A 24,697-nucleotide genomic window follows, 5' to 3' on the forward strand; every position below is an offset into this window, starting at 1 on the left:
ATACGCTTTCCATTTCCTTGGCGCAACTAAGCATTTGCAGAAAGAATAAAATACTTTCACACGTCAGCGTTACAAATTTCCTCCATCAGTGCGATTCATCAAACCTACAACCTAAAGTAACATCGCAGTGTTGGGGAACCTGTAATAACGTATTCGGATAATAATGAGAGCCAAAATACACTCTAACAAGAAAAAAAGACGCAAAGCGAAGCGATTATCCGAATGGCACGGAAATCGTTAGACGTAATGTACATGTGGAGACAAACAAATGATTACAGGTTCAGAAAAATTGGATGATTTATTCAAGAGAAACAGTTGCACAAATTGAGCAAGTCATAAGGCGTTGTCCCACCTCTGGCCATTATGCATGCAGACATTCGGCTTGGCGCTAATTTACTGAGTTGTTGGATGCCTTCCTGACGGATATATTGCCAGATTCTGCCCCATTGGCGCTTCAGATCATCAAAAGCCCGAGACGGTTGAATGGCTCTGCCCATAATACTCCAAACGACTCAGTTGGGGAAAAGTCCAGCGCCTTTGGTGGCCAAGGTAAGGTTTAGCAAGCACGAATACAACCAGTAGAAACTCTCGCCGTGTCCGGTTGGGCATTATCTTGCTGAAATGTAAGACCCGAATGGCTTACTGTTGGTATCCCATCGCCGTGCAGGACGTCTCCAGACTCCTTTTCGGCCTGGAATCTCGTTTACTTGAGTAGAATTGTCTTCAGTGATTAATCCCGCTTCGAACTGACCTCGAATGACCAGCAAAGACGTGACTGGAGAGACTCCAGACAGCGGCGGGATACAATCCTCGCTGCCGCCCAGCCGATTACAGCACAGCCGGTATCACGTGTCAGCAAGACGAGGCCCGCACTACTGGTGAAAGTTCCTACCGCTCGTCTCCGTGTTTGCCAAACCCTACCTCGGCCAGCATAGTCGCCGGATCTCTCTCCAGCTGAGAACGTGTAGAGCATTATGGGCAGGGCCCTCCTACCATCTGGGAATTTTGACGATCTAACGCGCCAATTGGACAGAATTTGGCACGATATTCCTCACGAAGATATCCACCAGCTGTATCAATCTATACCAAGCCAAATAATTGCTTGCAGAAAAGCCAGAGGTGGACCAACCCATTATTGACTTGCTGAATTTTGTGACGCTCTTTCTCGTGAATAAATTAGCCATTTTTTCTGAAATTTTTATCATTTGTTTGTCTGTAGAAGTACATCACATCCACCGATTTCCGTTCCATTCGAACAGTTCCTCCATGGTACGTTTTTTTTGTTTTGTTTTAGAGTATAATTTTGTGTAGAATGGTGGACAACGGCGAAGAAAACTGTGCATGCATCAGCTGAAGCACCTAACAAAGACGAAGAGCGACTGTTACTGCTACCTAGACAAAATCAGAGTCTGCACTCCTCTCTTATGACCATTGTTTCGGTATGTATGTAATCATAAAAAAAAGTATAAAAACGAGCATGAAATTCTAGTTTCAGTGTTTAAAGCTAATGCGAACTCAGAAAACAAAGTTCTCCTACCTGTATAACTTTCACGCAGATATGTATTGTGACTGTAAAACTTCAACTCGTCGCCAGTCACGAACTACGATCCTGTACGGCACTTATCGCCTCCTTTGAGTTTTGCAAGCCTCATCTTTTTGTGAAGGTCTGATGGCGTCCGAATTCGATTAAAGTACTGGCTAAACCAACCAACTCATCATATGTGGTTTTACCATCATTCTGATTCGTTTTGATACTCGTGAAGCTACAGCTTTTACTGGATCTATATTGCAAGATTTTGTTTCTGTTATAATTGCATGGTAATATATTGTATCAAAATTGAAAGTAGAATGTAAATAACTTATTGTAACAACACTGAGAAGTTCTTTTGGATGAACTGGGCTAGTAACCCAGAACTTTTTGCATGCAAAGCGAATCAACAAAAGAAGGTAACTCTGAAGTTCACCTCGATTCCATCATAAGAACAACTCTGTTCGGTCACAATGCTCCATTTGTCCCGCTGCTTTCTTCGGAACAGAAGTAATATCGCTCGAACAAGGCAAATCCGATGCTGACGCTACTCTAAGTATCATACTCAAATGTTCAAAAATGATTCACACGGCTCTGAGCACAATGGGACTTAACATCTGAGGTCATCAGTCCCCTATACCTAGAACTAATTGAACCTAACTAACCTAAGGACATCACATACGTCCATGCCCGAGGCAGGATTCTAACCTGCGACCGTAGCGGTCGCGCGGTTCCAGACTGTAGCGCCTGGAACCGCTCGGCCACCCCGGACGGCATATTCAAATGTTTTTTTATGCCCGTACATGTGACGTTACCCAGAAGAGATTCAGAATTAGAAGAGCATCTCGGCAGAGTGTACCGGTACTGGCACTAGTCATCCCCGGAGCCAGACAGACAGGCAGTGCAGGCAGCCGCTAAGGCCAGCGGCCGCAGTGCGTGCTGTGCTGTACAGACTGGCAAACCGCGCCAGTATGGACGGGCCGGCCCTGGGACAAAAGCCACACCCACGAGCTTCACACTTACACCACAGCGTGACCCGTTTCTTCCTCCTCATTCCTCGCCGAAGACTGTATAGGTCGCAGCTGTCAGTATTACCCAACCACGATATTATTGCACTTGGCAGTTATCGGATACACGCGTTGCCGTTACAGTAAACAAGCATAACGCTGACTAAGGAAAACGCATCGCACAGTCAGTGTTGTGCATGTGATATCAATCACGATTACCCGCTGACTCACGATTAGGCGTCTGAGGTGCCCTTACTACCAGACGCAATAACAGTGTGGTCGACTGTTAGCTGAGTGGTCATTTAATTCCACCAGATATACAGGGTGTTACAAGAAGGTAGGGCCAAACTTTCAGGAAACATTCCTCACACACAAAGAAAAGATGTTATGTGGACATGTGTCCGGAAACGCCTAATTTCCATGTTAGAGCTCATTTTAGTTTCGTCGGTATGTACTGTACTTCCTCGATTCACCGCCATGATTTCATACGGGATACTCTACCTGTGCTGCTAGAACATGTGCCTTTACAAGTACGACACAACATGTGGTTCATGCACGATGGAGCTCCTGCACATTTCAGTCGAAGTGTTCGTATGCTTCTCAACAACAGATTCGGTCGCCGATGGATTGGTACAGGCGGACCAATTCCATGGGCTCCACGCTCTCCTTACCTCAACCCTCTTGACTTTCATTTATGGGGGCATTTGAAAGCTCTTGTCTACGCAACCCCGGTACTAAATGTAGAAACTCTTCGTGCTCGTATTGTGGACGGCTGTGACAGAATACGCCATTCTCCAGGGCTGCATCAGGGATTCCATGCGACGGAGGGTGGATGCATGTATCCTCGCTAACGGAGGACATTTTGAACATTTCCTGTAACAAAGTGTTTGAAGTCACGCTGGTACGTTCTGTTGCTGTGTGTTTCCATTCCATGATTAATGTGATTTGAAGAGAAGTAATAAAATGAGCTTTAACATGGAAAGTAAGCGTTTCCGGACACATGTCCACATAACATATTTTCTTTCTTTGTGTGTGAGGAAAGTTTCCTGAAAGTTTGGCTGTACCTTTTTGTTACACCCTGTAGTGCAGTACTACAGAATGAAGCAGAACGGTGCAACCTGACTAAATAGAAAAGGACCGTCGAAGGAAGTAGAATTTGTAATAGCACAGTGTGTTGCTTTGGGGCGTGTTCCGACGCAGTGAGTCAACAAGCAGAGGCGTACAGATACCGCCTTTAACCTGCCCAAGCTTGCCTGTTAGGAGCCGGGCAAGCACTCTCTCAGCCGAACGGGCAAGCTGCTCTACTCCCATCCAAGCCAAGCCAAGCTGAGGAGGCTAAAGGAATCTTGCTTGCCTGCCCGTCCCCCGCTGTGGTACCCTACGTAGCAGTTTATTCTGTACGCTTTCAATGTTGTGTTACGAGTAGGATTCGTAAGTTTATGAAAAGTCGTTTTTTAACCGAGTATTAGAGACGACGCCAGAATGTTGTAGTCCGATTGAGCAAGAGTACTAGAATCCCACAAACTTACCTTCGACAGCGATACAAAAATTCCTGAATTACGGTAGAGAGTAGAGAGGAGGTGATGCTTCCTTCCGAACACAATTATATTGATTTACGCGGATACAGTTTTCGGCTACAAAGAGTCAACAATAACTGAATCTATTATGTTTGTTTTGGGACATTTCCCTCCGCTATGGCCGAGCGGTTCTAGGTGCTTCAGTCTGGATAACAATGGAGATACTATCGAAGACAGTGCTGCCAAAGCAGATTTACTAAACACAGCCTTCCGAAATGCCTTCAAAAAAGAAGACGCAGTAAATATTTCAGAATTCGAATCGAGAACAGCTGCCAACATGAGTAACGTAGAAGTAAATACCCTCGGAGTAGTGAAGCAACTTAAATCACTTAATAAAATCAAGTCTTCTGGTCCAGACTGAATACCAATTAGGTTCCTTTCGGAGTATGCTGATGCATTAGCCCCATACTTAATCATATACAACCGTTCGGTCGACGAAAGATCCGTACCCAAAGGCTGGAAAGTTGCACAGGTCACACCAATATTCAAGAAAGGTAGTAGAAGTAATCCACTAAATTACAGGACCATATCATTAACGTCAATATTCAGCAGGATTTTAGAACGTATATTGTGTTCTAACATTATGAATTACCTCTAAGGAAACGGTTTATTGACACAGTCAACATGGGTTTAGAAAACATCGTTCCTGTGAAACACAACTAGCTCTTTATTCACACGAAGTGCTGAGTGCTATTGACAAGGGATTTCAGATCGATTTCTTATTCCTGGATTTCAGGAAGGCTTTTGATACTGTACCACACAAGCGACACGTAGTAAAATTGCGTGCTTATAGCATATCGTCTCAGTTATGTGATTGGATTTGCGATTTCCTGTCATAGAGGTCACAGTTCGTAGTAATTGACGGAAAGTCATCGAGTAAAACAGAAGTAATTTCAGGCGTTCCTCAAGGTACTGTTATAAGCCCTTTGCTGTTCCTTATGTATATAAACGACGTGGGAGACAATCTGAGCAGCCGTCTTCGGTTGTTTTCAGATGACTCTGTCGTTTATCGACTAATAAAGTCATCAGAAGATCAAAACAAACTGCAAAACGATTTAGAAAAAATATCTGAATGGTGCGAAAAGTGGCAGTTGACCCTAAATAACGAAAAGTGTGAGATGATCCACATGAGTTCCAAAAGAAATCCGTTGGAATTCGATTACTCGATAAATAGTACAATTCTCAAGGCTGTCAATTCAACTAAGTACCTGGGTGTTAAAATTACGAACAACTTCAGTTGGAAGGACCACATAGATAATATTGTTGGGAAGGCGAGCCAAAGGTTGCGTTTCATTGGCAGGACACTTAGAAGGTGCAACAAGTCCACTAAAGAGACAGCTTACACTACACTCGTTCGTCCTCTGTTAGAATATTGCTGCGCGGTGTGGGATCCTTACCAGGTGGGATTGACGGAGGACATCGAAAGGGTGCAAAAAAGGGCAGCTCGTTTTGTATTATCATGTTATAGGGGAGAGAGCGTGGCAGATATGATACACGAGTTGGGATGGAAGTCATTACAGCATAGACGTTTTTCGTCGCGGCGAGAGCTTTTTACGAAATTTCAGTCACCAACTTTCTCTTCCGAATGCGAAAATACTTTGTTGAGCCCAACCTACATAGGTAGGAATGATCATCAAAATAAAATAAGAGAAATCAGAGCTCGAACAGAAAGGTTTAGGTGTTCGTTTTTCCCGCTCGCTGTAAGGGAGTGGAATAGAAGAGAGATAGTATGATTGTGGTTCGATGAACCCTCTGCCAAGCACTTAAATGTGAATTGCAGAGTAGTCATGTAGATGAACTATAGTAAATCTGCCTACTCAATCATATAGGTGGTTACTCTGCAGTAACGTCGGATTCGTAGCACAACCTGTTGCCAGGTGCAGCAATTTATCCACCTCTGCTTACAAGTCAAAAAGTAACTATTTTGGTTATCTCTTTATCCAACTTACGATCTGTATGCATTCTATTTTTTCATTTATCTTTTTTTTTAAAAAAAAGATCTTCGCAAAACAGCGATATCTCGTTAGATTTAACGTTAATGGTATCTTTAATGTATATAAGTAGATATTTAATTAGTTGGGCAATTCCAATATTTTTCGGAATACTAGGCCTAGCTTTAACGCTATATGTGGTGCTTTAACGTAATTAAGCTATAAAGAACGAAAAAAATAGTGCTACGGTGACTGAGTATGTTATTCTCCGTTAATGAATTGCGCTGGCTGCATGGCGCAGTACCTAAATATTAAAACTAACATCCTTCTATAGTTACTTTGGAGCCACCTACCATACGAAAAGTCTTTAAAAATTGTAGCTGGAACAAAATGGAATTGTGTTGTGTGCTTGTGTTTTATTTCTAGTGACTTTGACGTTGCTTTGCCGTTAAATTGGGACACTCGTTCCATTCTAGCAGTTTGGAATCTCGTGCTTGCGCAGACTCTGAGGGACGAGACAGGGCCCAATTTCCCGCGCAACTCGCGCGTCCCCTTCAGGTCTTGAAAGGGGTGGACCAAAGCAAAAAGCATGTGGGCTCGTCCTGGATTTGAACCCGGGACCTCTCGCACCCGAAGCGAGAATCATACCCCTTTTTTTTAATTTCATTTTGTTCACTTTTGTTCGTTGTATCTGCTCGGGTGCTCGGAGCGGACGTCGTAAGACATCCGATGAAGTTCGTTGATGATCGATTAACTCAGTGTTTTATTACAGAGGGTATGTAACCCTCTGACCAAACACGCTGAGCTACCATGCCGGTGATGGACCAAAGCAAAAAGCATGTAGGCTCGTCCGGGATTTGAACCCGGGACCTCTCGCAACCGAAGTGAGAATCATACCCCCTTTTTTTTTAATTTCATTTTGTTCACTTTTGTTCGTTGTATCTGCTCGGGAGCTCGGAGCGGACGTCGTAAGACATCCGATGAAGTCCGTTGATGATCGATTAACTCAGTGTTTTATTACAGAGGGTATGTAACCCTCTGACCAAACACGCTGAGCTACCGTGCCGGTGATGGACCAAAGCAAAAAGCATGTGGGCTCGTCCGGGATTTGAACCCGGGACCTCTCGCACCCGAAGTGAGAATCATACCCCCTTTTTTTTAATTTCATTTTGTTCACTTTTGTTCGTTGTATCTGCTCGGGTGCTCGGAGCGGACGTCGTAAGACATCCGATGAAGTTCGTTGATGATCGATTAACTCAGTGTTTTATTACAGAGGGTATGTAACCCTCTGACCAAACACGCTGAGCTACCATGCCGGTGATGGACCAAAGCAAAAAGCATGTGGGCTCGTCCGGGATTTGAACCCGGGACCTCTCGCACCCGAAGTGAGAATCGTACCCCCTTTTTTTTAATTTCATTTTGTTCACTTTTGTTCGTTGTATCTGCTCGGGTGCTCGGAGCAGACGTCGTAAGACATCCGATGAAGTTCGTTGATGATCGATTAACTCAGTGTTTTATTACAGAGGGTATGTAACCCTCTGACCAAACACGCTGAGCTACCGTGCCGGTGATGGACCAAAGCAAAAAGCATGTGGGCTCGTCCGGGATTTGAACCCGGGACCTCTCGCAACCGAAGTGAGAATCATACCCCCTTTTTTTTTAATTTCATTTTGTTCACTTTTGTTCGTTGTATCTGCTCGGGAGCTCGGAGCGGACGTCGTAAGACATCCGATGAAGTCCGTTGATGATCGATTAACTCAGTGTTTTATTACAGAGGGTATGTAACCCTCTGACCAAACACGCTGAGCTAAAGTGCCGGTGATGGACCAAAGCAAAAAGCATGTGGGCTCGTCCGGGATTTGAACCCGGGACCTCTCGCACCCGAAGTGAGAATCATACCCCCTTTTTTTAAATTTCATTTTGTTCACTTTTGTTCGTTGTATCTGCTCGGGTGCTCGGAGCGGACGTCGTAAGACATCCGATGAAGTTCGTTGATGATCGATTAACTCAGTGTTTTATTACAGAGGGTATGTAACCCTCTGACCAAACACGCTGAGCTACCATGCCGGTGATGGACCAAAGCAAAAAGCATGTGGGCTCGTCCGGGATTTGAACCCGGGACCTCTCGCACCCGAAGTGAGAATCGTACCCCCTTTTTTTTAATTTCATTTTGTTCACTTTTGTTCGTTGTATCTGCTCGGGTGCTCGGAGCGGACGTCGTAAGACATCCGATGAAGTTCGTTGATGATCGATTAACTCAGTGTTTTATTACAGAGGGTATGTAACCCTCTGACCAAACACGCTGAGCTACCGTGCCGGTGATGGACCAAAGCAAAAAGCATGTGGGCTCGTCCGGGATTTGAACCCGGGACCTCTCGCACCCGAAGCGAGAATCATACCCCTAGACCAACGAGCCACACTGTGAAAGCATCTGGAAGATATAAAGAGATACAAGTAGATCACACGGTGCAGAAAACTGCGATCTCGTGACCAGTTTAGCCATCGCATCAGTTAATGCCACACGATTTGCACTGTTTTCCGTATAGGCGGCTCACGTCCGCTCACATACTATACATATACGGTTGTCTGGTTTCCAGCTGTGTGAGTTCTTTAACAAAACATGACTTTCAAAGACACAAGCTGTCGAATGATTCAATTACTGTTGACTTTTTGGAGACGTAAACTGTGTCCGCGTAAATCAATATAATTCTGTTCGGAAGGCAGCATCATTTTTCCTCTCTACTCTCTACCGTATTTCAGGAATTTTTGTATCGCGGTCGAAAGTTAAGTTTGTGGGATTCTAGTACTTCTGCTCAGTCGGACTACAACATTCTGGCGTTCAAGGATATCACTTTATGTGCGCACTCACACTTTCGATACGCAGGGGATAATGTTTCCTGAACGACAACTACGGTTACTGACGTCTTAAAATAAATATTTGTAAAACCTTTCATAATATCTGTCACGAACGACGGTAGGTATGACACTGCTTTTAATTTCCTTTTGCGTTACAATTGTATTTTACCTTCTTTAGAAACACGAAACACCAAGAAAGTTAAGGTTTCTTTAAGAAATGAACATAATACGACATTTTTTATTCCAACGCATCATTCACCTGAAATACCGCCTAGACTACCTCAATATTAAACAAATTTGCTTCGAGTTACGACGCCAATTTAGTCGTCAAATAATTTTAATATTCTTTGTTTTCCTGCAGATAACGATATTTTGAGGCATGACAATTAGGAATGTCAGAAGTCGTACCATAGCAAATGAGCAAAACAGAAGTACTAAATACGTGTCTACTTATTGACTGTTTTCAATTAAATGAGTACTTTTTTGTGACAGCAGAGAAATACAGAATCATCTACTGTACGAATATCAACACCTATCTTAGTTCGAGTAAGAACTGTCACCTAACAACGCTATAGTGCGTTAAAGCTGAAGAGGTCTGTGCCAGCTACTAGGCAACCCCTTCAATAGGGAACATGTATTTGTACACTGACCTCTCTGCCGTGGGCACTCATACGATAGTGTTTCTGCGGGGGAGGGGGGGGGGGGGGGCAGTGAGTGGCTAATCTTGTGCATGGAGCATTTTTAATATTTTGGAACACGAAAGACGAGTTATAAGCAACTATAAAAACATCTAGTTTCCAACCCACTTAAAAACCTATATTATACCGGCTTTTAAATCATTTTCTTAAAAGGAAACTACCTTACTACACTCCTACACTACTACACAACTTAGAACTGTATGCTATGTATTTTTTAATTTTTTTTTTTTTGAACGAGATGATTGAATATTTCGAGCTTTGCCTCGAACAGGGGCAGAATGGGATAAGGCAATTTTTATGAAATTATTGTATGAACGTTGAAATTATTAGGAACACAGTTTCAACACTAAGACAAAATATGGTTTAATTAACAATTTAGGTTGAGGAATATGGTATCTTAAAAAAATCATTAACGTCATTTTAATAAATGTTCAATACTTTTAACGCTTAAGACCAAGTTACTGTTACTTTATTGAATGCCATTACTCATGCACCAAAGTCGCGCGGAGTGGTCGAGAGGTTTGAGGCACCATTCACGGATTGCGCGGCCCCTCCCGCCGGAGGTTTGAGCCCTCGCACGGGCATGGGTGTGTCGCTGTTGTTCTTACCATAAGTTAGTTTAAATAGTGTGTTGGTCTAGGGACCGATTACCTCAGCAATTTGGTCCCTTGGGAATTCACACACAGTTGAACATTTTGAACATGCTGCAAATGTATTTTTCAGGCTTGCGAATAGACAACGTAGGCTGCCTAGTAATAAATCATGTAACACAATCCCACTCAGTTAGACAATTTTCTTTGTCAAACCTGATCATTCCAACGTTGATTTGGGTACGTTAGACTCCTTTGATTCTTTTTTTAAAACTCCCATTTCAGACAACAAATGGCTCTGTGCACTATGCGACAAAACTTCTGAGGTCATCAGTCGCCTAGAACTTAGAACTAATTAAACCTAACTAATCTAAGGACATCACACACCTCCATGCCCGAGGCAGGATTCGAACCTGCGACCGTAGCGGTCGCTCGGCTCCAGACTGTAGCGCCCAGAACCGCGCGGCTTTAGACAACAGCTGAAACTGCCATTTCCGTTGATTTAGTATTCCATTCCTGCCTATCAGCTTTTTAAATGTAAGTTCACACCATCTGGAAAGACTAGAGAAAAACAATAAACACGTAGTTCGAACCCCACTTGCATCAAAATTGGCTGGGCAGAACGGAACACTATTCAGTTCCGCCACGTCCACCTCCACTTCAAGAGCACATTTCAAGCTAACAACTTTTATGGGGACTAATAACTGTAATAACTGACGGATTTAAACATATTATATAACTAACGTATAGTGACCGGAAAGTACTTCAAGATTACTTATCATTCAGAGGCGTACAATAAACAATTAACGGATTACCTCTCGTTGAAAGTCACCAAAAGTTATAAAAGCGCAGCTGGAAACGTGAACGACAGCCGCTTCCTTACAATTCGCACTCTTAACCGAGTCAGACTGTCTGCCGACCTTCCCTTCCACTCAGAGACATAGCAGTACGTCACTGCGATAGGCCGTAGCGCTCTCTAGTCTAGAAAACAGCGCGATACCGTTGTGCCCCACTATCCCATTATGCCCCGTGTTCCCCTACCAATTTGCAAATTTACCAGCCAGTTCCGTCTGATAAAGTTGCATAAGAACTGTGGACCTCGAAAGCAAGGACTACTAGAGGAGTGTGTTTCCACATACTTCTTCTCTGGCTAACGTGGAGCGTCTCCCGACCTGACCGACCAGGAGGCAGCGGCAGACTGCATGCCTACCTGCTGACAACACATCCAGCACTGTTCCCAAGTCCACAGGCAGAAGCCGCTGATCTCGGGAAATTGAGTTACGCAAGACGGGAAGGGAAAACTCCACAGCTAAGAAAAAAATTACAGAAAGATTGACTTTTCCCGAACTTTAGCGGAAACGGACGACAGAAAGACCCTGCGTTTACACGCCCAGTTAGCAATAGTGTGTTGATCTGTGTCCACGATCGTAGTGTGAAATGAAACATTGATAATTCCCAGGGCAAATTTCCATAATATATTGTGTAAATTAAGGCGACGTCAAAGTTGTGAGAGGTTGTCTTAACTACATGACAAACATAATTCTCAAATTTTCGAATTAATGCTTTGCAAGTGATAAATTTCTCTCAATGGCTGTTTCTTGAAAGATATGCTAAAGTGATTTTTTTTTAATGTCTTCCATGAACGTTGTGCAATGTTGTACTAACAAAAATAGCGACTTTTTGTAACTACGGCATGTCATCTGTGAGTAAAACAAAACATATTTATGTGTGTGCGACGTGCAACTAGTAAAACGAATTTTAAAAACGGTTTTAATTGTATGTACATTTTTATTACAATCGGTCGCTGTCAGCAGCGAATATTAGGGAAAAATGGGTGTTTCCACACTTGTCAAAAGTGAATTGTGATGGTAGCCTTTGCAACAACGGTTTCGCTTTTTCAGTATCATCAGTCTGATACAAGTTGCTTCACTAAGACTATACAGGGTGAGTCACCAAGAATAACTCCGAAAGTATGATAGCAGCTGAAAATTTTGTGGAACAGAAGTTGCATGGGACAACGGGGGCCATAATATGACGTTGGTTTTTTGTTGCTAGGTGGGGTCACTTCAGAGATATGAAGGTCAACTTTTTTTTAATGGGTTGCTATAGTTTGGTACTTATTTTCTGATACCTGCTATCGAGACGAATCCAATGATGTGTAACAGTAAGGTCTTTGAAGGTCAACATAAGGTCACAAAGGTGGCATGAACGTCCATTTACAGAAGGTGTTCAAAGTGATGACCATTGGTATCAATTAAATGCTGCAATCTTCTTATTATGGACTGAGTGGTATTCCTTACCACATCGGTACTTATCGAAGCACATGCTCTGACAAAACCTCTCCTTATATCTTCAGGTGTAGTGGGAACGTCTTTATAAACAATGTCTTTTACGAATCCGCGCAAGAAAAAATCCAGAGGTGTCAAGTCTGGTGAACGAGCCGGCACATCTCCTCGGCGTCAAATCCAACGGTTTGTGAATGTCTCTGCAACTCATTTCTAGCCATCAGCGAAAAACTTATCGGACACCCATCATGTTGATACCACATTCTGTTCCTTGTTCCCAAAGGTAAAAAAAAAGGTTCAAATGGCTCTGAGCACTATGCGGCTTAACTTCTGAGGTCATCAGTCCCCTAGAACTTAGAACTAATGAAACCTAACTGACCTAAGGACATCACACACATCCATGCCCGAGGCAGGATTCTAACCTGCGACCGGAGCGGTCGCTTGGCTCCAGACTGTAGCGCCTAGAACCGCACGGCCACTCCGGCCGGCCTCCTAAAAGTATTTCTTCCCATAACAGACCTAATGTTTCTTGCAGGAATGTGGTGTACATCCTGTCATTAAGATTTCCTTCGATGAAATAGCAGCCTATAATTCTGTCCTCCACGATCCCACACCATATATTCAGCGACCACGGTTTTTTGTGTATAATTTGGCGCAGCCAACATGGATTTTGAGTTGCTCAATAATGCATGTTATGTAAATTAACATTTCCATGGTTCGTGACAGTAGACTCGACAGTAAATAAAATCAAATTAATAAATGTGTCATCCCTCTGAATCTGAAGTTGAGCCCATCGGCAGAATTCAATTCGAAGTATATAATCCGTACCAGTTAATTCTTGGTGGAGACTGATACGGTAAGGATGATATTTATGGCGATGCAGAACACGAACAACACTACTCTGGCCCATGCCAGATTCGCTTGCGATTTGATGCGAACTAAGACAAGGATCTCGAACCACAGTGGCAAGAGTATCAATTTCCATTCGTCGTTAGTAACTTTCCTTTGCCGGATATGTTTCCGATGTATTATAGATCTTACACATATTGAAATGTACGACGTGTAGGGTGAGTACGTTGAGGATATCTTTCAGCGCATAGGTCTCTAGCTCTCACTGAATTTCGTTCGCATTCTCCGTAAATGAGCGGCATATCGACTTGTTCTTCGAAGGAATACATCATTCACATTCACTTGATTCGACGATACTAGTCTTACCGTTCCTATTAGTGTTGCATTGCGAAACCGTGTCGAACCGTGTTTACATGTCAATGGCTCGTTAGATCGATACGCCGTATTCGGCGAATATTTACTATTTGCACGATATACGAGAGAGAATTGTCAGAGCATGTGCTTCGATAAGTAGCGATGTGATAAGGAATACCACGCAATCCATGATAAGAAGACTGCATTGATACCAATGGTCATCACTTCGAACACCTTCTGTAAATGGACGTTCGTGCCACCTTTGTGACCTTCGTTGACCTTCAAAGACCTTACTGTTAAACGTCACTGGATTCGTCTCGGTAGCCGCTATCAGAAAATAAGTACCAAACTATAGCATCCCAGTAAAAAAAATAAAAAAAAATAAAAAATACCAAAGTTGACCATACCTCTGAGCGACACTCCCTAGCAACAAAAAACCAACGTCATACTATGGCCTCCGTTGTCCCATGCAACTTTTGTCCCACAAACTTTCGGAGTTATTGTATGTGGCAATAGTTTGTGACTCACCCTGTATAACTAAAGATACAGATTATGAATTTCTACAGATTATTAATTCTCTTACTGTGTCGTTACCAAAAAAGGAAAAAAGCAAAAAGTATGCTCAGAAATCATATTTCGTAAAATCCCAAAGGCCATTGCTGTCACACGAAGGTAAAGAATTTTACTTCAAATATGCGCTCTTTTTATCGTAATTTGTGGCAGTGTTTTTACTCCTCTAACATGAGGTCACAGAACCTTTGAAGTCTTTCGTTGAACTTAAGAAAAATCGAGAGAGATTTCGTCGAGTTATCAACAATATAATCTCCTATGGATATCAAAATACGCTGTCAAGTAACAGTAACCAGACCCTCGCCTATGGTCGCCGCCAACGTGCAGTAACCAATCACAGGCGGCAAGTGACATCAGTAGCAGTGGATGGAATATAAAGCGTTTCGGGGAAGGGGATGGGAGACAAGAGAGAAGCTGTTGTCGTCCAAAAGGACACGATCATTGGCTTTCGGGCCAAGGGTGGAAGATTTTCGGAAATGACTAACTTTGTGAACTGTTGCGTGCCGCCATGGTTAGATTATACCGCGCTTGGCAAAACGGCGCTGTCCAAAACCGGCGCCGAGGGAACTGCAGTGCATGACAGTCATAGCTGACAGGTGTGAACGATGACTGCAGGGATGTATACGGGGAAACAGATCTGCAACTGCTGAGCAAGTGACCGCCCAGTCGTAACCAAGGGGCGCTCAGCGAACGTTGCTGCTTGTGGGCCTCCGCAGCAGGCGCCTGGTTCATGCACCCATGCTGACTGCTGTCCATCGGCGACACAGGCTTCAATTTGCACGCCAATACCGCAATAAGACGTTCACTGCGTGGCGACAGGTAACCTTTTCAGACGAATCACGTTTTGTACGCCATCGGACTGATGGTCGTTGGTATGTACGGCTCTACAACAATCGTCGCTAGAGTCCAGGCACCGCTATTGTCTGGAGAATGTTTTCGCGACATTCCGTGGGTGATCTCGTCATTTTGGAACTTTCGATGGATCAACACAAGTTTGCATCTGTCCTCGGGGACGATGGTCACCCCTGTTTACAGTTTGTTTTTCCTCTGCATGATGGCATCTACCAGCAGGACAATGCAACGTGCCACACCGGTCGCAGGGTACGTGCGTGGTTCGAAGAGCACCAGGATGTGTCTATCGTACTCCCCTTGCCACTAAGCCCCATGGATTTCAGTCGGTACATTTCATAACCTCGGTGACACACTGCACGTTTCCGTTGCAAAAGGTGGTATGTTCAGACTTTTGATAGGTGGTCACGTTGATGTGATTCTTTACGTGGCCACAGAGACGACGGGGTTTTGTGCCAACGCAATTCCATCAAAAAAAAAAAAAACTAATTCTTCTGTTCATAAGACAAATAATCTTGTAAGTAACAATGATGGAATTTTCAGAGCGTTTTTAAACTTCATAGCTGATTCGGACAATTCAAATCCATGTCACCATTTTGACATAAATCTACCAATGCAAGACGTATAAACGAGCCACACAAAGTCATCTCTTCTCACTGACGTACGCAGAAAAACGAACTTAAAGACAAGATTTAATCTAAGGTTAGAAAAGCAATGTATTTCTCCATTCTGTTTCATGAAACCACCAACATTTCCCAGATTTAACAGTGGTGTATATCTTCCTCTTACCTACACAAGGGAGATGTGTAATGGGTATTAGAAGATTCGTCACGGAGATACAAACGAAGACCGTTGTTGAACAGAAAGCACTCTTGCTCATAAAGCTAAAGAACTCTGCGAGAAATTATTACCGTTCTGGAAATATGTCTTGAGATTTGCACTGAGAGATGTGCTGTATGGTTTCTGAGTCAAAGATGCCATTCAGCGCTTATCAAGACAGCCATTACGCAAAACATTGCCCTTGTAGCAATCATTTGTTGGACAACAGTTTTACTAATCTTTCCAAGTTCACTATTTGTCGCAACGCATTGCAACTCTAAAGAATATCGTAGCATTTTCTAATACCTCTGCAAAAAGACATGAAGTAGCTCTCGGTGGAGTAGCAATGCAGTGAATCTACGAGACACTTTGGGTAGAGACACATGACGGAATTCTGCACTTCCATGATGACAAACCACTGAAAAAAGCCCTCTAAAAGATTTCTCTGTGGCACGACAGTACAACGACGTCCCAAGAACAGTACCTTTGACAGGTCTTACATGGTCCTGAATTCATTCCCTCGGCCGTCTGCTTGGAGGACGTATTACGTAAATTATGAAATGTACTCACCTCTTTTATCTCCGTGTACGAGAATGTCAAATCTCATCAAAAGGAGGTACTCTCCCGAAATGAGATGCATCTTTTCCATTTAAGGTTTTTTCTGCCACGTACACCTAAGTGTGAAACAAACATCGCAGGCTTACAAGCAGCTTCTGGGTATTCCTGCCTCCTGTATAGTGCAGGATTTCAGATTGTGGGTGAATGGTAGGTCTGTTGATATTAAAAAAAATCGGGAATCCGATACATCGGTGTTTAAAAGAATATCATTATCGGCTTTCGCTATATCGAAAAGTGTGTCGGTATATAGACGGGAAAAATATCGACGTACCGGGCAATAAAAAATCGGCTGCACATTTAGAGCTGTATATTTAAGTGTTGATTTATTATTAGATATTCTGTACATTCACTAGCTAGTAGTCTGCCTATACCCCCCCCCCCCCCCCCCTTGAGTAAGAACTGAATGGAAAACGATGCATTTACACGCTTCGCGATAAGCACTTTCCTAGTAATGATAACTGCATGTAAGTGGCACAATAAAAGGTGTCCGATGGTCCGTCGTTCGGTTTCGTCACATATCGGATTTGTCCGAAACACTTCATGTCAACTACCCTGTTTTTTCATTTCTGCCAACGCCAAGGTTGTAGTGTCAAAGCTGCATGGTGAAGCTAAACGTTACAGTGTCTGTTGGAAGCGCCGGCTACGTCAGCATTCCCTCTCACACGTCTCCGTCCACCGCACACCAGTCTTGTCATTTAGGTTTTTGTTTATCATTTTCAGCAAATGTTTCTGAAGAGCGCCGATGTGAAGAAATAGCACACTAGTTGAGTTAAAAACTGTTTTAACGCTATTTCTTGATATGCTGTGCTATTTCTTCACATTGGAAATCTTATTCCATCCCCCCCCCCCCCCCCTCCCTGTACAATCGGAGTCCTTCTTTTGTACCACCTACTCTTACTTCACACAGACAAAGAGAAAAGCTCGACGCGGTCGAAGCTCGAAAAGTACTAAGACTTCTTCACACAATGAAAGTGAAAATATGTTCTACAACAATATCAAAAGAACAACTTCAGATATTTACCGATAATTGTGATAAGCATAATACAAATTAAATGTTTGGACACTCGATACTGCCATTTTGATAGCGATACATCGTCGGCAAAGGTATAGCGATATATTTCTATAATCTCGCGTTACTGTCGGAGAAAATATAGCTTCATATATCGATGTCTTGTAAAAAGTATCGATATATCGATATCTTGTTAACAGGCCTAGTTGCTAGATGAAAGCTCCACGTTGTGGCCGGTGTTAAAATTCTGGAGTCTCTGCTCGGCATCACCGCGACGTGCGACAATGAACTAAATCCTTATATTGGTACTATTCTAAAAATTCTGGTCACGCTTCCTGTTAGCAGAACACATGTTCTCAACCATTCGTCTACTCAAGAGTTTGGAGCAGGCATACGAGAAGAGCGACTCACTTGTCTTGCTTTCTTTCAGATCCACCGGGATATTGATATTAAATCAAACAATATTGTGAAAAGGAAAGTTGTTACTCACCATACAGCGGAGATGATGAGTTGCAGATAGGCACAACGAAAAGACTGTCCCAAATATAGCTTTCGGCTAGTAAGGCCTACGTCAGAATTAGACGTCAAACACATACAATCACGCTATGATATATTGACTGATGCAGTCATCGCGTGATTTGCAAAGAATAAGTTGGGATGACTTGAGTTTTTCGTATATATTAATGTAGAAAAGGCAAATTCTGTGGTCTGACTGCGTATGGAGTGCAGTCTTTCTTCCCTGCGGCACTGGGGGGAGGGTAGCTGACCGCCTTTTATCCCCAGGGAAGATCCCCAGCACTCATCTGGTAGCAGGCCTGGTGGGCCTGGAGCAATCCTGGAGGGACTGGAACGAGGATAAGTCCTGCCCCCGTCTGGGATTGAACTGGGGATATCCAGGGCCTCTAGACCATCACGCCCAAATTACAATGTAACAAAATAATTGATACATTCCACTGATATTTTTTTAAATATTATAATTCAATTCAGCTGTGGTAAGTTTTATTTTTGGAGAAGGTGGGGGAGGAAGGGCATGAATGACAATCTACAATATGGAAAAATATTTGACGAGGTGAAGAAGTTACTTTCATTCTCTTTTCTTCTCGCCTAATGACCCAAAGGAGACGTCGTAACCCCCTCTCTCCGGGACTGAAGCTGGCTCTGACCTTGGATGTAGAGGCATTTGACATAATCTAACTTCCTGAATGCTGTGAGACCCATTCTGAGAAGATCCGCTTGTGCTCCGCCAGCAAATAAAAGCGTATTTCCAGACGAAGGAGTGGGATAGCAGCAGGAATTGCGAGCTACAGCTCTGTAGCATTGTCGAGGGCATTCCTAGACATTCTCAGTTTTTTTTCCACAGACCACCACGTCTACGTTAGATTTGTTTTGTTACATCATGTATATGGAAGGATTTGAAGCAGGCTGCAGTTAGTCTCATGAGACCAGTTTAGGACTTACTTGTATTAAAAGTAGCAGGTGGCTTCTGAGTCTGGAAAGAAGCTGATTATGTGTGAAAGATATGTGCGTTGATGCCATGCCACTCCCTACTGTATCCAAATTACGCCATTTGCAGAGGACGACACTGCGGGAAATCAGCATCAAGTTGTTCTCTAAGCCTAACTGCGAACTTAATGTGTGTGTGTGTGTGTGTGTGTGTGTGTGTGTGTGTCCTATGTTCGGATTAGTTAGGGAGGAAAGGTCTCCAGCACTGCCCTCTGACCACGACAGCAGTTGGCAGGCGACTGTTGGGATCGCGACACCTGGCACCAAAAGCGCCCACGGAAGGGAGCATACCAGCACGGCGACAAGCCTACGGTAACATCAAGATCTAGGACACCGTCTGGCATTCCTGTCGTGGTTTTTGTGAGTGTCCATTTTTTCATCGTGGACACACATTTCGATATTCTTGAAGCTTTTATTACATTAAGATGTATAGTATGTGTCCATCGTAATAATAGATTTCCTCAAAGTAAATTTTCAACATTTTCATTTTCATTTATTCAGAAGAAATGTATATCAGTAAAGTCTCCAAGTACTTTTAATTATACTGAACGTATGTACCAGACATATTGCGGGAGTCTGATCTGAAGCAATCACGCAGCCTAATGGCATTTCCGTTGAAGGCTTCTACTAACTACGCGAATGCTACGATAGTATTGTATTATTCTATGACATGTCACGTATATTTGTTCTAGAAATTAATGGGTTACTCCTGCAGTCCATATGATTGAGTATGTTTTGGTGCGTTTGGATTCAGTGTCACGTATCGTTGGTTACTGACGGTCAGTCATTTTATTTATCTTATCTCTACAGATTAAAAGATGGTTTCATGGAATCAAAACCGATCATAACATTAGAAATATGCGCAATCTAGACGTCAATCAAATACGATCATTTCTTTCGGATTTTATTTAAAAATAGTAAATTTAAGCAATTAATGTTTACAAGAAGCTTTGCTTCTCTGACATGGTGATGTAATTAATTATGTAGACAAGATGTTAATGGAACTGTATTAACTTATTGTGATTCTTCAGTTCTTCAACTTCTCCCGGCATACTTTATGACGACATAGTCCACGGACGAACAGCTGGATGTCATTTGCCATCATTAGGTGCACTGACGTAATGATTGCTAGGTGGCCCTTCCCTCTGATCTGCCACTCTGTCCATCGTCCCCGGCCAGCATCTTCTACGCCTCTCCACCCATCGACACTCCAGGTACACCTGCCGATGGTATCCCTGCTGTTTCTCCACCTGCCACCGAAGTTAATTCGTTGTGGGGTATCTCCTTTCGCAGGCCTGACATCGGTTGCAACATCAATAGCAGAGAAGCCATCAGCTTGTGTACCTGGGTACGAACGGAGTACGGAGCATCGTGACAGTGTGACGAAGAGGGGAGCAGGTGCTGGCTGAGGACAGCGGACAGAGGGTCGGATTGAAGGTTGGAGCCGAAGAGGTTAAAAGCGCCATGACGGCCGCCAATAAGCAGTCACTTCCCACTGCACCTGATGAAGGCAACCTGGCTGCTTCCCAATATAATCTGCCCACTGGACACTGACATCCGGCCATTCACCCGTGAACTATTTCGTTATCAACTCATTGTTTGCCTGAATTATATTCTAGATTTGTTTATGATTTGTAAGTTATATCATATCTTTACGAGATGCCATGAACCTAGCCCTCGTTGTTCAGATGTGTAATGGCAAACTGGCCAGCAGATTTGTAAACAGAATAATGCTCCTGACTTGTAAATATGATTTTGCAAGGAAACACGAACATTTTTCGTATGGCTGTACGGCAGTAAAAACTACTTTTTTTCACTTTATTACGAATATTATAAGGTACACTCTATTTAACCAAGTGAATTTTTATTACCTTTGTCATGCAAGAGACAACACGCACAGATCGTACGTGCATTCTCAGGTAAATCGCATTCTGCTTGTTTTGCTGGTTGTTAACCTTTTCAAAACCACACAGCAAACATTGTGTTTTATAAAGTCGTAAGTTTCACATTTTTAGTTACACAAACATTAAACAGTTAATGCATAATTTTTTTCAAGCAAAGAAGTTACGGTAATCGTTTTAGAGTACTATTTCTAAATTTCTAAAACATCAGCATTTGCAGAGGTTTACTAAGTATGTCTGCCAATTGTTCTTCTGTACTACAATACTCTACTTCAAAAAAACCTTCTCTATATTGTTCACCACATGTGGAACTTCACATCAGACATGTTTGTTTCATGTAACTGTTCTCATCTGATCATTTGGATAGCACTTAGATTGTGTACATGAAGCATGGTCTTCACTTCTCTGCTGTATAGCTCTTGTAGTATGTCCCTGATGTATTTTATTTCTTTGGTGGATTCTCCTGCTGAAATGTATTCCGCTTCAGTTGATAAAGTAGCCATTAAACTTCGTTGCTTGGTACACTAACTAATGGGGGCACCGTTATGAAGACGAATGTACGCATCTCTACTATTCCTCTCTCTTAAGTCTTAAAACATAATCAGCATCATAACACAAATTTTGATGAATAGTGTCATATTGAATTTTTCCAGCACTTTCTTCACATATTGTTCTCTGTGTAGAAATATTCCATCCTCCGTTTCAGTTATTTGTATCCCTAGGTATATCGCTCGATTTTCTACTACAGATCTTTCAAAATTTTTCTCAAGTTTCTTCAGTAGATTATCAATTTTTCGATGACATTTTCCAATTATACTTACATCAACATGATGTATAGCCTTGTAGGTGTCTTCAGTTGCATATTTAAATATCTATTGAACCGACTTAAGCTGAATTATTCCTTCTATATTTTGGAAATCTGTCAGTTTTGTTCCATCTGTACGCAGATTGTTTAAGTCCTTACAGAATTTTCTTCAAAAAACAAATTCTCTAGCTTCTTCGTATCCTTCAGGCATCTTCATGAAAATCTCTTCCTCCAGTTTCCAGTGAGGGAAAGCTGTTTTTACATCAAACGCTCTCATGCGGAAATTTTTCTCAGCTGCCAGGGCAAATAACAAGCCCAGTGTACAGACATATATTACTGGGCTGAATAATTCCTTGAAATCTGTGTCTACTTGTTGACAACTTCTCATAAACAGCTTTGTCTTACATCGACCATTATCTTCGACTTTAAAGCTCTGTTTGCTTGTCAAGAACCCTTTTCCTGTTCCTTCCTTTGGATTCACGAACTTCCTTGTGTAATTATGATAAAGTGATTGATTTTCTTCTTCTATTGGTATCCAATTTTCTTTATCTGGACCATGGATACACTCAATCTTAATATGAAAGTAAAGCTGTTTCATAATCTTCATATTTAAAAGGACTCTTCAGATTGTTTCCATCACTTAAATTGAAATTTCTGCTTTCTTCGTGACTTTCTTCTCCTTAGTTTTCTTTATCTTCAAGCTCGTTTACCTTATTATTAAAGTCGCTTAGTATTGCACCAATAGCAATATTTTTCTATACAGTTTTTTCTGTCGCTGCTCAAATACAACATCCCTTGACATATCGATACTGAGTAGTGATTCTTAAACTTTCGCTACTTTAGAAGGACCCCAGGGAAAACCAGTGATCGTAAGACAACGAAACTCGGTAGAAACATTTGTAACGACACGTGAAAGAGAAATAATGAATAAACCATTGGGAGAAACAAATTTTAATTTCCACACGGGAGGATACCATTGGTAATTAGTGGTACCATGTTTACACTCCAGGTTACAAACGTTGCTCAGTGTGACGGCCATCTCCATCCATGACAGCCTGGAAACGCACTACAGATTCCATTTCGTAATACTGCCCGCAGCACTTTTCGAGCTGTGGACCGTGGAACATTCAGCTGTTGCGACACAGATCGTGCGCTTATTGAAGATTGTACTTTGTGTAGAGCATTCTCACCCATGGCAACAGTAACTTCTTCAACAATTGGCCGTTGTCCTGTCCCATAAGCAATGCTCAAATCGACAGTTAATTTGAACTTCCGAATCATGTTCTTCAGTCCTGTGATGGAAAAAGAATTTCTTGTATCCCTTCAATGCGTCGATATTCGCGAGGAACTGCAGCACTATTGCTGCTGTTTCGATAAAACTACGTCGGCATACTAGTACAGGCGTCGAGCGGCAAATCATGACAGTTACACCACTAACACAACGCAAATCCTACAGTACACAGTCTGTACATCATTCCTATCATGTATGGTACCCATATAGTGCATAGTTTTCCGTCTAAACTGGCTCAAGTTGCGAAAGTTTAATTATAATCACACTGTATTTCTTCATTCTGTAGCAAAAGGTCTGTAGCCGTTGGAAGCATACCTAACAAAATATATGGTTCACTTGTTTCATGTAGCTTCTTGAAGTAGCCAAGTTTTGTTACAAAAATTCATGATCCAGAAACTTGAAAGTTTTGACAGATCTGGGTTTCTAACAAACCACTTACCTGCAGGTGTAACACTTTTATTGACAATGTGGTTTGAATCGATTGAATTTGTAGCTTTAAGCAATGTTTCTCCTCTTTCTTCGGTTTGTTACTGAAGATCATCAGACTTGCCTCGTTAATTATTGTCAGATTTAGCTTCTGCATTCCTATTGCTTTGAGTACTATACGGAATATAACAGTCTAGCCCAATTACCTTTCATTCACACAAATTCTTAAACTCATGACTAGTGCATTCATCACGTTTATGACATCATATTTTTGACACTTTCAGACTAAACAGCTTTTCTCTTTCTAAGACATAATTTCTTACGAACCTTGCAGTCGTCTACAAACAGGTTACACAAAAATGAGTGAAATCATCTAATACTGTCATGTAGTATCTGCACCCATTAAATGTTGTGGGATCTGTCTCTCCACAGATATCAGTATGTATTATTTCAAGTTGCCTTGTTGTTCTTTCTCTCTCAGTAGAAAATTGGTTTCTTGTAAAGTTGGTTCTCACACAAGCTCCACACAATTTTTTTTGTTGGGAATAAACTATTGGCAATTCCATCGCACATTTTCTTGATCTTCGAAGTACATCTTAAGCCTGGATGACCTAGCTCCTTATTCCATTCTTGTTTTTTTCCGACAGTAGTGATTGCATTCCTGGTTTAACATTCACTTCGTATTTCTTGTTTTGGGTTCCTTTAGAACCAGTGTTTTATCTTCATAAATTTGAACAGAATACTTATTATACACACCTGTGCAATTTACAACTGTCACCATATCTTCTGCCTTATTAGCTGCTTCTGAAATCTTCTTTTGATGCTTTCATATTAAATAGGTACAGTGCCTTCTTCCTTTGTTCTTAAAATAACAATCTTACTCTTTATGATTTGTCATTTTGCAGAGATAGTGCTTGAAAGGCCTCAGTTCTTGTTCTTGAATTTCATTTGTATTTTTAAAGTAGCACTCTTCTCTTTTCCTCTGTGTTTATTTTTCTTGTATATATAACAGTGTACCTTCCTTTTAGGCCTCTTGCGAAATTACCATGTCAACCACAATTGTTACAGATTAGATCCTTAATTTATTTTTAGTTAAAATGAACATCAAAGACAGCATTCTGTTCTTGGTTATTACCTCTCAACCGTTCCTCTTAACTTATGAGTCTTGCAATTAAATGTTCATAGTCCTATCACCACTGTGTGTTGAATCATATACTGGAGAAAAAGGCTT

The 24,697-nt window shown here is 42.1% G+C and overlaps 1 protein-coding gene and 1 non-coding gene across 2 annotated transcripts in view; both read right to left on the reverse strand.

Moving 5' to 3' along the window:
- The window catches only part of LOC126334527 (spindle and kinetochore-associated protein 1-like), a 424,403-nt gene that overhangs the window by 220,713 nt on the left and 178,993 nt on the right, over nucleotides 1-24,697 (reverse strand). The gene's annotated exons all lie outside the window — the stretch shown is intronic.
- Nucleotides 8,388-8,459, reverse strand: Trnap-cgg (transfer RNA proline (anticodon CGG)). The gene has a single exon. It is a non-coding gene; the product is annotated as a tRNA-Pro (tRNA).

This window comes from Schistocerca gregaria, chromosome 2 (assembly GCF_023897955.1).
Source record: "Schistocerca gregaria isolate iqSchGreg1 chromosome 2, iqSchGreg1.2, whole genome shotgun sequence".
In the NCBI taxonomy this organism is placed as follows: Eukaryota; Metazoa; Arthropoda; class Insecta; order Orthoptera; family Acrididae; genus Schistocerca; species Schistocerca gregaria.